We start from the raw sequence: 15,526 nt of genomic DNA, 5'->3' as shown, positions 1-15,526 counted from the left end.
ACCCCAAAAGCAACCATTCTTTGCATGGTTCAGGGGTATTTTCTTTAAAATATAAAATAAATAAATATGAAAAAATTAAAAAGTAGTAATGAGCACTGTTCTCAGATTTTAAAAAGATACAAAAGGTATTTATTAGAGAATCTCCTTTATCCCAGCCACCATTCTAAGGGAAAGTGCCCAAAGTCTGGGGTCCAGAGAGAAGTACAGGAAGTGGATGAAAAATTCCTAAGGACCAGTTCTCACATTTTCCTGCCACACTTCTTTCCTTTGCTTATTCCCCCTTCCCTGGCTTGCACTTACAGTGTGGCCTCCACACATACCCCCAATCTTATATGACCACCCTCCCACACACTTATAGTGTTGTGATTTGAGAATCTTGGCCTTCTTAACTCTCAATCCTTACTCACATTACAAAGACCAGGCTTTGCCAGCTCCCCCAACCCCAGTTTTCCTCCCAGTCATGGACAACCTTGGCTAATATCTCTGGTTATCCTTCTCTCCAATGCCACAATCCATGTCCCTCAAAGTCCTGGCATCTCTGCCTAGGAAAGGGAAGGGGTGTTGGGGGCCTCTGCTGGGTCTGCTTATGTTAGACTTGGAGTTCTAAATGCCATATTTTTTTTTCTTTTTTCTTTTTTGGGTGCTGGGGATCGAACCCAGGGCCTTGTGCTTACAAGGCAAGCACTCTACTGACTGAGCTATCTCCCCAGCCCCTAGACTTGGAGTTCTAAAGGAGAGCCCTGCTTCTTCTGGGAACTGAGGATCAGAGATGCCAAGCATTTGGAATTCTCCCTGGAGCTGCCCATCATGGTGAATTGGCCATTCATAACTATAACTATCAGGTGCTCTGACTGAGCAGCCAGAGTTTACACTGAGGCATGGGTATTTCTCCTGTGGCTTTGTTCAAAGATTCTCCCAGACCTACTTCTATCCTTTTGTCCATCCCTTCCATTGGTTCTGTGAAAACTCCAGGGTAGACCTCAGCCTGTGTGGGCCTGGCTCTCTCTTATTCAACCATGAGTTCCAATGGCTTAGGAGGGAGTGGTTCAGGCTTCTCTGCTTTCTGGTCCCCAGTCCTGGCATGGGGGAGGAGGGTAATAGTTCTGTTACAAGGGCAGCTCAGATGAGGGATGCCTTCCCACATTTCAGCCCTTTCCAGGTGCAGACCCTTGAGACAAAATATCAATATCGAAGAAGTTGGTGATATATTAGGTAAAGGTTCTGGGGGCAAAAAGTGAGGATGATGAGGAGCCAAGAATAAGATTCAAGTTCTTTGATCCCCCAGAACCCCATGGGTGAAAGTTGCCCAGAGTGGCATTGGGGCCAGTGCTCCCTCTCCATTGCCCCACTCTGCCCTAGCTGCTCTTGCCTCCTCTGCTGGTGTGAGGGATTGTGGGAGGGAAGGGGAAAGGGGGAATCCCTGAGAGCCTCAAAACCCCCTAAAAATGCTCCACCCCAATCCCAGCAGAAAAAGGAGAGGAGCCCCCCTTTTTGCTCCCGTGGGCTAGTGGGTTTTAAGCACTGGGATGGGTATTTTCAGCTTGGAGGAGGAAGGCTGGACCTGTTGAATGCAGGGCAAGGAGAAAGGTGAAGGATGAAAAGGGAGGGAAGAGAGAAATGAGGAGCCTGGGAGAGAGTCGTGGGAGCAAGAGGAAGAAAGTGGAAATGAAAGCTTTAAACCCTGAGGGCTCTTGCCCAGATGTCAGGTTTTTTTAAAAAATAAAATTATTCTTTCTGTGAAAACAGTGTATGCTCCCTATAAATGGTTTAAGCATTGCAGAAAAGTACAAAAAGAAAATAAAAGTATTACCTCAAGCTTCATGATTCAAATATAACCATCATTAACATTTCTGGTACATCATGCTAGACATATTTCTATGCATTTTTACAGATAGGAGAGATAGAAATACTTTCATAAAAATGGGATCATACCATATGTCTATTTTCCTAGTGGAGATTTAATTTTACTTGACTCTTATTGAAGAAAATGAATCTGAAATAAAAACTGCACTTCCCAAACATTTCTTCACCACTAAAGATATTTCCTCCCCTGAAATAGCCCTCAAGTTTAAGAAAGAAGATGGAGTTCCATTTAGAGGCAAACATTCTTTCAGTCTCAGGGGATCTGAGGAGAGTTTGACTTGTCAACCTTCTTGTACCCTCATCCACTGGGGCAAGTGGAGTGTGCTGATCCACACTGGTCATGCACAGGGCAGGTGGCCCTGGATTGTGGCCTGTGCATCCTGTCTCTTTTGCACTGTGGCCATCTCAACAATGGGAGGAGGTAAGCATTGTATTTAAGCATCCTGATGGAGGGATGGCCCGGAAGCTACCTACTTGCTGTTTTCAGATAACACTTTTCTACTCATTTTTTTTCTAGGCACTTGACGGGCTTAGCCTTCACATTTAGGTCTTTTGTCCTTCTTGAATTAATTTTTGTGTGTGCTGTGAGGTAAGAGTCAATATTAATTTTTATCTATATGGATATTCAGTGTTTCCACATTGCTTGTTGCAAAGATTCCCTTTCCTGCTTGAATTATATTGGCGCCCTTGCCTGAAGTTAGTTGGCCATAAAGGGTGCTCTACTTCTGGATTTTATTTATTTATCCTAATGAACCCTGCACTGTCTTAATTATTGTAGTTTTATAATGAGTCTCGAGATTAGGGAGAGCAAGCCCTTCCACTTTATGCTTTTTAAAAAAATCACAATTGTCTTGGCTGTGCTAGGTTCTTTGTATTTTCATATAAATTTTAAAATCAACCTTTCCAGTTTCATGAAAAAATTCAATTTGTGGAGAATTGTAGTCTTAGCAATATTGCCATTCAATTCATGAATTTGGTATAAGTTTTCATTGATTTCAGTCTCTATTTCTCTCAGCATTGTTTGGTAGTTTTCGTTGTAAGAGTTTTAGAGTTATTATATTAAATTTATCCTTAGGCATTTTATTTTTTGATGCTATTGGAAATGACATTTTAAGTATCATTTTATTTCTCAGTTGTTTGTTTCTAGTTTTTAGAAACAATTGGCATTTAAAATTGTGGTAAATTACACATAAAATTTATCATTTAAAGTACTTTTAATTACCCCACATAATTATCTTTTTGTGTGTGGTGAGATTTCTCTTTGCAATCTCACTTATCAATTTTCAAGTATATGATACATTATTAATATAGTCATCGTGTTGTATTGCTGTGCACTAGATCTCCGGAACTTACTCACTTTGAAACTTTATACAATTTGAACATTTCCTCATCCCTGTTCCCACTCCCAGGCCCTGGCAACTACCATTCAATTGATCTTCTATGAATTTAGACTTTTCTAGATTCTATTTACAGGTGAGATCATGCAGTATTTGCCTAGTTTATTTCACCTAGCACGAATGTCCTCCAGTTTCATCCACATTGTATCAAGTGACAGAATTTCTTTCCCTTTCTTTTTATAGCTGAATAATATGCCATTGCATATACACAACTAATTTTTAAAGTTCTTCCATTTGTCAATGGACACTTAGTTTGAATCCATATCTTAGTTGTTGTGAATAATGCTGCAATAAACATGGTTATGCAAATATCTTTTCAACATACTCATTTCCTTTGGGTATATACCAAGAAGTGAAATTGATGAATCATATATATGGTTGTTCTATTTTTAGTTTTTGGAGGAACCTCCATACTGTTTTCCATAATGGCTGTACCAATTTACATTTCTACTGTGTGTGGGTGTTCTCTAGTCTCCACATCCTCCCCAACACTTACATTTGTCTTAATGATAATAGTCATTCTAACAAGTGTGAGAAGGTGCCTCATTGTGGTTTGCATTTGCATTCCACTAATAATCACTAATCAGTGTTGTTGAACATCTTTTCATATACCTGTTAGTTGTTTGTCTTCATTTAAGAAATGTTTATCCATGTTCAGGGCTCACTTTTTCATTGGGTTCTTTGCTTTCATGCTATTTCATTTGTTCCTTATGTACTCGGAATATTAACTCCCTATCAGATGTATGGCTTACAAATATTTTTTCCCATTCAGTAGGTTGTCTGGTTGCTCTGTTGATTGTCCGCTTTGCTGTGAAGGAGCTTTTTGTTTGATGCAATTCCAATTGTTTATGTTTGTTCTTGTTGACAGTGTGCTTTTGATTTCATATTTAAAAAAATCATTGCCAGATAAATGTCTATCTTTTTCTTTTCTTGGGAGATGGAGTCTGACTATGTTGCTCTTGGGGCTCAAGTGATTCTCCTGTCCCTTGCTGGGAGCCAGGACTATAGGTGTGCACACAGTTGCTTTTTTCTTATGTTTTCCTTTAATAGTTTTACAGTTCCAGTCTGATGTTTAAGTCTTTAATCCATTTTGAGTTGATTTTGTATGTGATGTAAGATAAGAATTCAATTTCATTCTTATGCATGTAGATATTGAGTTTTCCTGATATCCTTATTGAAGAGACTGTCATTTTCCCATTATGTGCTCTTGGCAACTTTGTTGAAGATCAGTTAATGTAAATGTGTGGACTTATTTCCGTGTTCTTTATTCTGATCCTTTAGTTTGTGTGTTTTATTATGCCAGCACTATGCTGTGTTGGTTTTTATTGCTTTGTATTTTAAAATCAGGCATTGCAATGCCCCCAACTTTGTTCTTTTTGTCCAAAATTGCTTTGACCTCTTGTAGTCTTTTTGTGGTTCCATGTGAGTTTTAGGATTTCTTTTCTATTTTTGTGAAAAACGTCATTGGAATTTCGATAGAGACAGCAGTGCAAGCATGGATCACTTTGGGTAATATGGGCATTTCAACAATCGTAATTCCTTTAATCTATGAATATGGGTATCTTTCAATTTATTTGTGTCTTCAATTTGTTTCATCAGTGTTTTATAGTTTTCAGCGTACTGGTCTTTTGCTGCTTCAATAAAATTTATTTCTAAATAGTTTTGTTCTTATGTTATTGTAAATGGAATTGTTGATTTTTGGGATAGTTTGCTGTTAGTATATAGAAACACTATACTGATTTTCATATGTTGATTTTGGATCCTGCTACTTTACTGCATTTGTGTGTAAACTAAATGATATTTTGGTGAAGATATTTTTCCTTTTTTTAAATACATGTATAAGATCTTGTCACCTACAAGCAGAGAAAATTCTTTTTGTTTTGTTTTTATGGTACTAGGGATTTAACCCAGGGGAACTCTGCCAGTGAGCTACATCTCTGGTTCTCTTTATTTTTTATTTGAGACAGGGCTTGCTAAGCTGCTTAGGGTCTTGCTAAATTGCCAAGGCTGTCCTCAAATTTGCAATACTCCATCTCAGTCTCCTGAGTTGCTGGGCTTATAGGTGTGCACCATAGCATCTGGCACAATTTTACTTCTTTCTTTCTGATTTCAGTGACTTTCCTTTCCCTTGACTAATTGCTCTGGCTCAGACTTCCAGTTGATGATGTCCAGTTGATATTTGGTGTTGTAGAGTTCAATTACACCCTTACTGATTTTCCCTCTGCTAGTGCTGTTCATTTCTGATAAAGGGGTGTTAAAGCCTTCAACTGTAATAGTGGGTTCATCTATTTCTCCTTGCAGTTCCCTCAGTTTTTGTCTTATTTATTTTTGCAGTACTGGGGATTGAACCCAGGGATTCTTTATCACTGAGCCACATCCCCAGCCCTTTTCATTTTTTATTTTGAGACAGGGCCTCACTGAGTTGCTGAGGCTGGCCTCAAACTTGTGATCCTCCTGCCTCAGACTTCTAAGTCACTGGGATTACAAGTTTGGGCCACCATGTCTGCCTTGCCTCATGTATTTTTATGCTTCATCGTTGTTAGGTGCATAGATATTATGTTGTATCTGTCGTCTTGAAGTATTCACCTTTATAATCATGTAATACTTTTCTCTATCCATAATATTATCTTTGTTCTGAAATTAATATAGCTATTACATCTTTCTTGTGATTAGTGTTAGTATGGTATTTTTTCTTCCTTTTACTTTAAATTTTTTATTATGCATTATAATTATAAATAATATTGGGATTCATTTTGACATAATTATTCATCCTTTTAATCTACATGTATTATACTTAAAGTGGGCTTCTTGTAGACAACATATAGTTGAGTCTTGTTTGTGATCTAATCTCACAGTTTATTTGAAATGAACATCACTTTAAATTAGTTTATTAGTTCATTAATGTTTTAAAAAGTGATTGCTGATATAGATGAATTAATACCTACTGTATTTATCACTGTTTTCTATTTGTTTCCCTTCTTCTTTATTCCTGTTTTGTCTTCCCCTTTTTTTGCTTATGTGGTTTTTTTTTTTGAGTATTTTATACAATTACATTTTTATCACCTTCCTTAGCATGTCAGTTATACTTTTTTTTTACATTTTTAACTGGTTGCCCTAGAATTTGCAATGTATCTTTACAACTAATCCCATTCCATTTTTTTTATTATTATTGTATACAAATGGGATACATGTTGTTTCTCTATTTGTACATGGAGTCAAGGCATACCATTTGTGTAATCATTTTTAAATTAAAAAGTACTTTATAATAACAAAGTTTTAGGAATTCCTTCCTCCTCTCCCTGTATTGCTATCATTCAATGTTTCATCATTGAATACATTGTAACTATTGTTATTTTGAACAAATAATTTTGTTAGATTAAGAATTAGTCAAAGAATTAAGGTGGTTTAGCCCCTGCAGTAATCCCAGCAGCTCAGGAGGCTGAAGCAGGAGGATTGCAAGTTCAAAGCCAGCCTCAGCAACTTAGCAATGCCCTAAGCAACTCAGTAAGACCCGGTCTCTAAATAAAACATAAAAAGGGCTGGGGATGTGGCTCAGTGGTTAAGTGCCCCTGGTTCCAATCCCTGTTACAAAAGAAAAAAAAAATTAAGGTGACTTCTTATCTTTTCTTCTCCTCCTCCTCCTCCTCCTCTTCCTCCTCCTTCTTCCTTTCTTTTCTTTCTTTCTTTCTTTTTTTTTTTTTTTGGCAGAGTCTTGCTAAGTCACCCAGGCTAGCCTCAAACTGGCCATCTGGCCTGGAACTCTTGGTGCTCCTGACTCAGCCTCCCAAGTAGCTGAAATTGCAGGAATGGGCCAGTACACAGCTAGATTTTTTTTAAATTAATTTTTGTGTATATTCTAATTAGTTGTACATGACAGTAGAATACATTTATACATTTTGATAGATCATACATAAATGGAGTATAATTTCTCATTTTTCTGATTGTACATGTTATAGGATCACATTGGTCATGCAGTCACATATGTACATGAGGTAATACTAAAATTTTATTTTACCTTCACTTACTTATTCTTTAATGTTCTTTTCTTTATGTAGGTATGAGTTTCTGATGTATATCATTTTTTCCTTCTCTCTGAATAACTTCTTTTAAATTTCTTTAAGGCTGATCCACTAGCAAAACAACCCCTTCACTTTTTGTTTGTCTGAGAAACAAGCTTTTAAAAGATAATTTTACTTTTGCAGGATAATTTTACAAGGCACAGACTTCTGGGATGGTGATTTTTTTCTTTCATACTACCCTTCCTTCCTTCTTTTTTCTTCCATCTTTCCTCCCTCTCTTCTTCTTTCCCCACTCCCTTTTTTTTCCTTTTTTTGCGGTGCTGGGGATTGAACCCAGGGCCTTGTGCATGAGAGGCAAGCACTCTACCAACTGAGTTATATCCCTAGCCCTCCTTTTTTCTTTTTGCAGTAGTGGGGATTAAATCCAAGGTCTTGTGCATGCTAGGCAAGTGCTCTACAACATACCAATAAACACCCTTAGCCCTTTGTACAGCTATTTTCTTGCTTGTATGGTTTCTTCTTTCCTTACTTCCCTTCCTTCTTCCCTCCCTCACTCCTGTCTCTCCTCCCTCCCTTCCTTCCTTTCTATTTTGATATAAAGGATTGAAACCAGGGGCACTTTATCACTGAGCCACATCTCCAGCCCTTTTTGTGTTTTAGTTTGAGACAAGGTCTCACTAAATTGCTGAGACTGGCCTTGAATTTGCAATCTTATGACTTCAGCTGCTTGAGTTGCAGGGATTACAGGTGTGCACCACTGCACCCAGCTGCTTGCATGGTTTCTGAGAAGTGGGATGCAATATTTTGCACCTCTATTTATAAGGTGTTTTATTTCCCCCTCTAAGTTCCTTCAAGATTTTCTCTTTGATTTTCTGCAGTTTTAATATGATATGCATATGTAGAATTTTTGTTTGGTTTTTTATTTGTTTTTATTTTATGACATTTATCCTGCTTGGTGTTCTCTGAGTGCACCAAAAAACTGTATAGAAAGTGGGGTTGCTCTGTATCCCTTTTACCCTCCCTCCACACAATTTTCTATTCTTAATATCTTGCTTTAGTGTGGTACATTTGTTACAATTGATAAACCAATATTGATAAATCATGATTAATTAAAGTCTATAGTTTACAGTGAGTCCATTCTTTGTGTTGTACATTTCTTTTCTTCCTTTATTATTATTTTTTCTCTTTTGGTACCAGGGATTGAACCCAAAGTTTCCCCAGTCCTTTTTTAATTTTTAATTTTGAGACATGGTATTGCTAAATTACCTAGGCCTCACTAAGATGTTGAGGCTGACTTTGAACTTCTGATCCTCTTGCCTCATCCTCCCGAGTAGCTGGGATTACAGGTGTGTGCCACTGTGCCCAGCTCTTCTGTTAATTTTGATGTTGCATATTTCAAGGAACTTTTCATTTTATCCAAACTATAGAATTTATGAATCTCAAATTATCAATAATATCCTTTAATTACTTTTTAAATGTCTATAGAATATGTAGTGATTTATTCCAGATATTGGTAATTGTATTTTATCTTTTCCCCTTAAATGTTTCTAGCTAGAAGTTAATCAGTTTTATCAATCTTGTAGAACTGGATCTGCTCACTTTAATTTATTATTAGTTTTTATATTTTGTTGCTATTTATTCCTTATCCTTTATTATTTAAAAATTTTGATTAATGTGTATGAACTGTACCTTTTACTGGTATGCAGTGTGATATTTCAACACACATAGAGCATGCACTAATCAAATCCAGCCTCCCTTTATTCATTCTTTTCTTCCCTCACATTCCATTTCCTAACTCTAATAATTACTATGTTACATTCAGGTTACTTTTTTAGCTTCCACATATGAAAGAGAAATTGAAGAAGACACACAAAAAATGTGAAGACCTTCCATATTTATTAATTAGAAGAATTAGTATAGTTAAAATATCCATGATACTCAGAGCCACTTACAGACTCAATGAAATCTCCTTCTCATTTTTTTTTTTTGCATCTTTCACTCAGGGTATTTGAGACACATCTGTGTTGTTACATGTATTGGTATACCTTTTTATTAATGCATGGTATTTCATAGTATAGACATACTACAACTTTAAAAAATCACCCATCAGTGATGAACATATATGCTCTGTTTCTTGTTTTCGGCAATTAGGTTTCTCTTCCTAGTTTTAATTAACAACAGAGAAGAAATTGAAACCCCAATAACCAATAGCCCCACGCCCCCATCCGAATCTGTTATTTTCGTTACCCTTGTTCTTTTGTTGTCTATTGTATTTTACATGTTTTTTTTTATTATTGTATACAAATGGGATACATGTTGTTTCTCTATTTGTGCATGGAGTCAAGGCATACCATTTGTGTAATCATGAATTTATATAGGGCAATGATGTTTGATTCATTATTTCTTTTCCCTTCCCCCCCACCCCTCCCACCCTCCATTATATGTCCTTATCCGCTTATCAGCGAGATCATTCGTCCTTTAGTTTTTTGAGATTGGCTTACCTCACTTAGCATGTTATTCTCCAATTTCATCCATTTGCCTGCAAATGCCATAATTTTATCATTCTTCATTGCAGAGTAATATTCCATTGTATATATATGCCACAGTTTCTTTATCCATTCATCAACTGAAGGGCATCTAGGTTGGTTCCACAATCTGGCTATGGTGAATTGAGCAGCAATGAACATTGATGTGGCTGTATCTCTGTACTATGCTGATTTAAGTCCTTTGGGTATAGGCCAAGGAGTGGGATAGCTGGGTCAAATGGTGGTTCCATTCCAAGCTTTCTGAGGAATCTCCACACTGCTTTCCAGAGTGGCTGCACTAATTTGCAACCCCACCAGCAATGTATGAGTGTACCTTTTTCCCCACATCCTGGCCAACACCTATTGTTGCTTGTGTTCTTCATAATTGCCATTCTAATTGGGGTGAGATGGAATCTTAGGGTAGTTTTGATTTGCATTTCTCTTATTACTAGAGATGTTGAACATTTTTTCATATATCTGTTGATTGCTTGTATATCTTCTGTGAAGTGTCTGTTCATTTCCTTAGCCCATTTATTGACTGGATTATTTGTATTCTTGGTGTAGAGTTTTTTGAGTTCTTTATAGATTCTGGAAATTAGTGCTCTATCTGAAGTATGAGTGGCAAAGATTTTCTCCCACTCTGTAGGCTCTTTCTTCGCACTGCTGATAGTTTCCTTTGCTGAGAGAAAGCTTTTTAGTTTGAATCTATCCCAATTATTGATTCTTGCTTTTATTTCTTGTGCTATGGGAGTCCTGTTAAGGAAGTCTGATCCTAAGCCAACGAGTTGAAGGTTTGGACCAACTTTTTCTTCTATAAGATGCAGGGTCTCTGGTCTGATTCCGAGGTCCTTGATCCATTTTGAGTTGAGTTTTGTGTATGGTGAGAGATAGGGGTTTAATTTCATTCTGTTGCATATAGTTTTCCAGTTTTCCCAGCACCATTTATTGAAGAGGCTATCTTTTCTCCATTGCATATTTTTGGCCCCTTTGTCTAGTATGAGAAAATTATATTTATTTGGGTTTGTGTCCATGTCCTCTATTCTGCACCATTGATCTACCTGTCTATTTTGGTACCAATACCATGCCGTTTTTGTTACTATTGCTTTGTAGTAGAGTTGAAGATCTGGTATTGCGATACCCCCTGCTTCACTCTTTCTACTGAGGATTGCTTTAGCTATTCTGGGTTTTTTATTCTTCCAGATGAATTTCATAATTGCTTGCTCTGTTTCTGCAAGGTACATCATTGGGATTTTAATTGGAATTGCATTGAATCTGTATAGCACTTTAGGTAGTATGGCCATTTTGACAATATTAATTCTGCCTATCAAAGAACATGGGAGATCTTTCCATCTTCTAAGGTTTTCTTTAATTTCTTTCTTTAGTGTTCTGTAGTTCTCATTGTAGAGGTCTTTCACCTCTTTTGTGAGATTGATTCCCAAGTATTTTATTTTTTTCGATGCTATTGTGAATGGGGTAGTTTTCCTAATTTCTCTTTCTGAAGATTCATCACTTATGTATAAAAATGCATTGGATTTATGAGCATTGATCTTGTAACCTGCTACTTTACTGAATTCACTTATGAGTTCTAAAAGTTTTCTGGTGGAATTTCCATGATCCTCTAAATATACAATCATGTCATCAGCGAACAGGGATAGTTTGAGTTCTTCTTTTCCAATTTGTATCCCTTTAATTTCTTTGGTTTGTCTAATTGCTCTGGCTAGAGTCTCAAGGACGATGTTGAATAGAAGTAGTGATAGAAGGCATCCCTGCCTTGTTCCAGTTTGTAGGGGGAATGCTTTCAGTTTTTCACCATTTAGAATGATATTGGCCATGGGCTTAGCGTAGATTGCCTTTATAATGTTTAGGAAAGTTCCCACTACCCCAATTTTTTCTAGTGTTTTGAGCATGAAGGGATGCTGTATTTTATCAAATGCTTTTTCTGCATCTATTGAAATAATCATGTGATTCTTGACTTTAAGTCTGTTGATATGGTGAATGACATTTATTGATTTCCGGATGTTGAACCAACCTTGCATCCCTGGGATAAAACCCACTTGATCATGGTGCACTATCTTTTTAATATATTTTTGGATGCGATTTGCTAAAATTTTGTTGAGAATTTTTGCGTCGATGTTCATTAAGGATATTGGTCTGAAATTTTCTTTCCTCGATGTGTCTCTGGTTTAGGTATCAGGGTGATATTGGCTTCATAGAAAGTGTTTGGGAGGGTTCCCTCCTCTTCTATTTCATGGAATACTTTGAGGAGTGTTGGAATGAGCTCTTCTTTAAAGGTTTTGTAGAACTCGGCTGAGAACCCATCTGGTCCCGGACTTTTCTTTGTTGGTAGGCTTTTGATGACCTCTTCTATTTCATTGCTTGAAATTGATTTATTTAAGTTGTGTATGTCCTCCTCATTCAGTTTAGGTAATTCATATGTCTCTAGAAACTTGTTGATGTCTTCGAGGTTTTCTGTTTTGTTGGAGTATAGATTTTCAAAATAGCTTCTAATTATGTTTTGTATTTCACTCGTGTCTGTTGTGCTATTTCCTTGTTCATTCCGAATTTTAGTAATTTGAGTTTTCTCCCTCTTTCTCTTTGTTAGTGTGGCTAAGGGTTTATCAATTTTATTTATTTTTTCAAAGAACAACTATTTATTTTGTTAATTTTTCCGATTGTTTCTTTTGTTTCAATTTCGTTGATTTTGGCTCTGATTTTAACTATTTCCTGTCTTCTACTACTTTTGGTGTTGGTCTGCTCTTCTTTTTCTAGTGCTTTGAGCTGTAGTGTTAAGTCGTTTATTTGTTGATTTCTACTTCATGCACCCCATGAAATAAATCTTCCTCTAAGTACTGCTTTCATAGTGTCCCAGAGATTTTGATATGATGTGTCTTTGTTCTTGTTTACTTCTAAGAATTTTTTTTATTTCCCTCCTGATGTCTTCTGTTATCCATTCATCATATAATAGTGTATTGTTTAATCTCCAGGTATTGGAGAAGTTTCTGTTTTTTATTCTGTCATTTATTTCTAATTTCAATCCATTATGATCTGATAGAATACAAGGTAGTTTCTTTATCTTCTTGTATTTGCTAACAGTAGCTTTGTGGCATAAAATATGGTCTATTTTAGAGAAGGATCCATGTACTGCTGAGAAGAAAGTGTATTCACACTTGGTTGGATGGTATATTCTATAAATGTCCGTTAAGTCTAAATTGCTGATTGTGTTAATGAGATCTATGGTTTCTTTATTCAATTTTTGTTTGGAAGATCTATCAAGTGGTGAGAGAGGTGTGTTAAAATCACCTAGTATTATTGTGTTGTGGTCTATTTGATTTCTGGAATTGAGAAGGGTTTGTTTGATGTACGTGGATGAGCCAATGTTCGAGGCATAGATATTTATGATTGTTATATCTTGCTGATTTATGCTTCCCTTAAGCAGCATGTAATGTCCTTCTTTATCCCTTCTGACTAACTTTGGCTTAAAGTCCACATTATCTGAAATGAGGATGGATATTCCAGCTTTTTTGCTGTGTCCGTGTGCATGGTATGTTTTTTCCCATCCTTTCACCTTTAGTCTATGGGTATCTCTTTCTATGAGATGAGTCTCTTGCAGGCAGCGTATTGTTGGGTTTTTTTTTTAATCCAATCTGCCAGTCTATGTCTTTTGATTGATGAATTCAGGCCATTAACATTCAGGGTTATTATTGTGATATGATTTGTTTTCCCAGTTATTTGACTCATTTTTGTTTTTTGACATGATTTGGTTTCTCCTTTATTTGGCTATTCCTTTAGGCTAGTTCCTCCCATTGCTGATTTGCATCGTTGTTTTTCATCTCTTCCTCATGGAATATTTTGCTGAGAATGTTCTGTAATGCTGGCTTTCTTTTTGTAAATTCCTTTAGCTTTTGTTTATCATGGAAGGATCTTATTTTGTCGTCAAATCTGAAAGTAAGTTTTGCTGGGTATAAGATTCTTGGTTGGCATCCGTTTTCTTTCAGGGCTTGGTAAATGTTGTTCCAGGCCCTTCCAGCTTTTAGGGTCTGGATTGAAAAATCTGCTGATATCCATATTGGTTTCCCCCTGAATGTAATTTGATTCTTTTCTCTTGTGGCCTTTAAAATTCTGTCTTTATTTTGTATGTTAGGTATTTTCATAATAATGTGCCTTGGTGTGGGCCTGTTGTAATTTTGTATATTTGGAGTCCTATAAGCCTCTTGTACTTGGTTTTCCATTTCATTCTTCAGATTTGGGAAATTTTCTGATATTATTTCATTGAATAGATTGTTCATTCCTTTGGTTTGTTTCTCTAAGCCTTCCTCAATCCCAATAATTCTTAAATTTGGCCTTTTCATGATATCCCATAATTCTTGTAGATTCTGTTCATGATTTCTTACCATCTTCTCTGTTTGGCCAACTTTGTTTTCAAGATTAAATATTTTGTCTTCAATGACTGAGGTTCTGTCTTCCAGGTGTTCTATCCTATTGGTTATGCTTTCTATGGCGTTTTTAACTTGGTTTATTGTTTCCTTCATTTCAAGGATTTCTGTTTGTTTTTTTTTCAGTATCTCTAACTCTTTATTGAAATGATCTCTTGCTTCCCGTATTTGGTCTTTTAACTGTTGATTGGTGTGATCATTTAATGCCTGCATTTGCTCTTTCATCTCCTCCTTCAATTCCTGCATTTGCTCTTTCATCTCCTCATTTGCTTCCCTGATTGTTTTAATTATGTACATTCTGGACTCCCTTTCTGACATTTCTTCCGCTGTGCTGTCATTGGGTTTTATTGACATAGTATCTAGGTTTGTTTGGGACCTTTTCTTCCCTTGTTTTCTCATATTGGTCAGATGTCAGTGGGTCTCTGAGATATTGCAGATTTCCTCTATCGGCTTATAGTGTCCCTGTTGATTTGCAGTGTAACACCTCCCAGCCTTCAGTAGCCTGAAGTCTTGGAGGAACTTGATAATGCAGTGCTTCCGAAGAAAGTTGCTCCTAGCCCCCTACTGGTTCCAGGGCTTGGAGCTGGCTCTGTGCAGAAAGGCTCTCACTGAGGGGCCTGCACTGTGCAGCTGGCCGTGTGGGAGGAGCCCACCTCCGGAGTGTGCAAGGCTACCTGGGGAAGACTCTAGCTGCCCTGCCCTGCTCTGATAAGCCGCCCCTATCCGTCGTCTCTCAATGCCTCCCCTTCTTGAATCCTGGGTTCTGGAGCAACTGGAGATGCAGTCACCCTCTAGTCCTCCATCTTGGATTGCCCCGTGGAAAAAGCCTCCTTCTCATTTTTTAAGGAGGTGTAATTCCTTCCTTTTCTAGTTTCTTGAGTTGATAGCTTATTGACTTTAAACTTTTCCTACTTTCTAATATGTACATTTAAAACTACATATTTTATTTGCTGAATTCTTGACATGTTGTAATTGCATTGTTATCTGATTAAAAGTATTTCCTAATTTCATTTGTAATTCCTTCTTTCATTTGTGGGTTTTGGAAATGTGTTGTTCAAATTTTAGCTAGTAGGAGGAAAGCTTAGGGCATAGTTCAGTGCTAGAGCACTAACTTAGTGTACACAAGGCCCTGGGTTTCATCCTCAGCACCATGCAAAATAAATTAAAATAAATTTTAGATATTTGGGGGATTTTCTGGATATTTTAGAATTGTAATTCCACAGGGGTCTGAGAATGTATATTTTGTGACTTTAATCTTTTAAAATTTCAAGACTTGATTTTATGGACCA

Source organism: Sciurus carolinensis, chromosome 9 (assembly GCF_902686445.1).
Source record: "Sciurus carolinensis chromosome 9, mSciCar1.2, whole genome shotgun sequence".
NCBI lineage: Eukaryota > Metazoa > Chordata > Mammalia > Rodentia > Sciuridae > Sciurus > Sciurus carolinensis.
Note: the sequence above shows the minus strand (reverse complement) of the source record.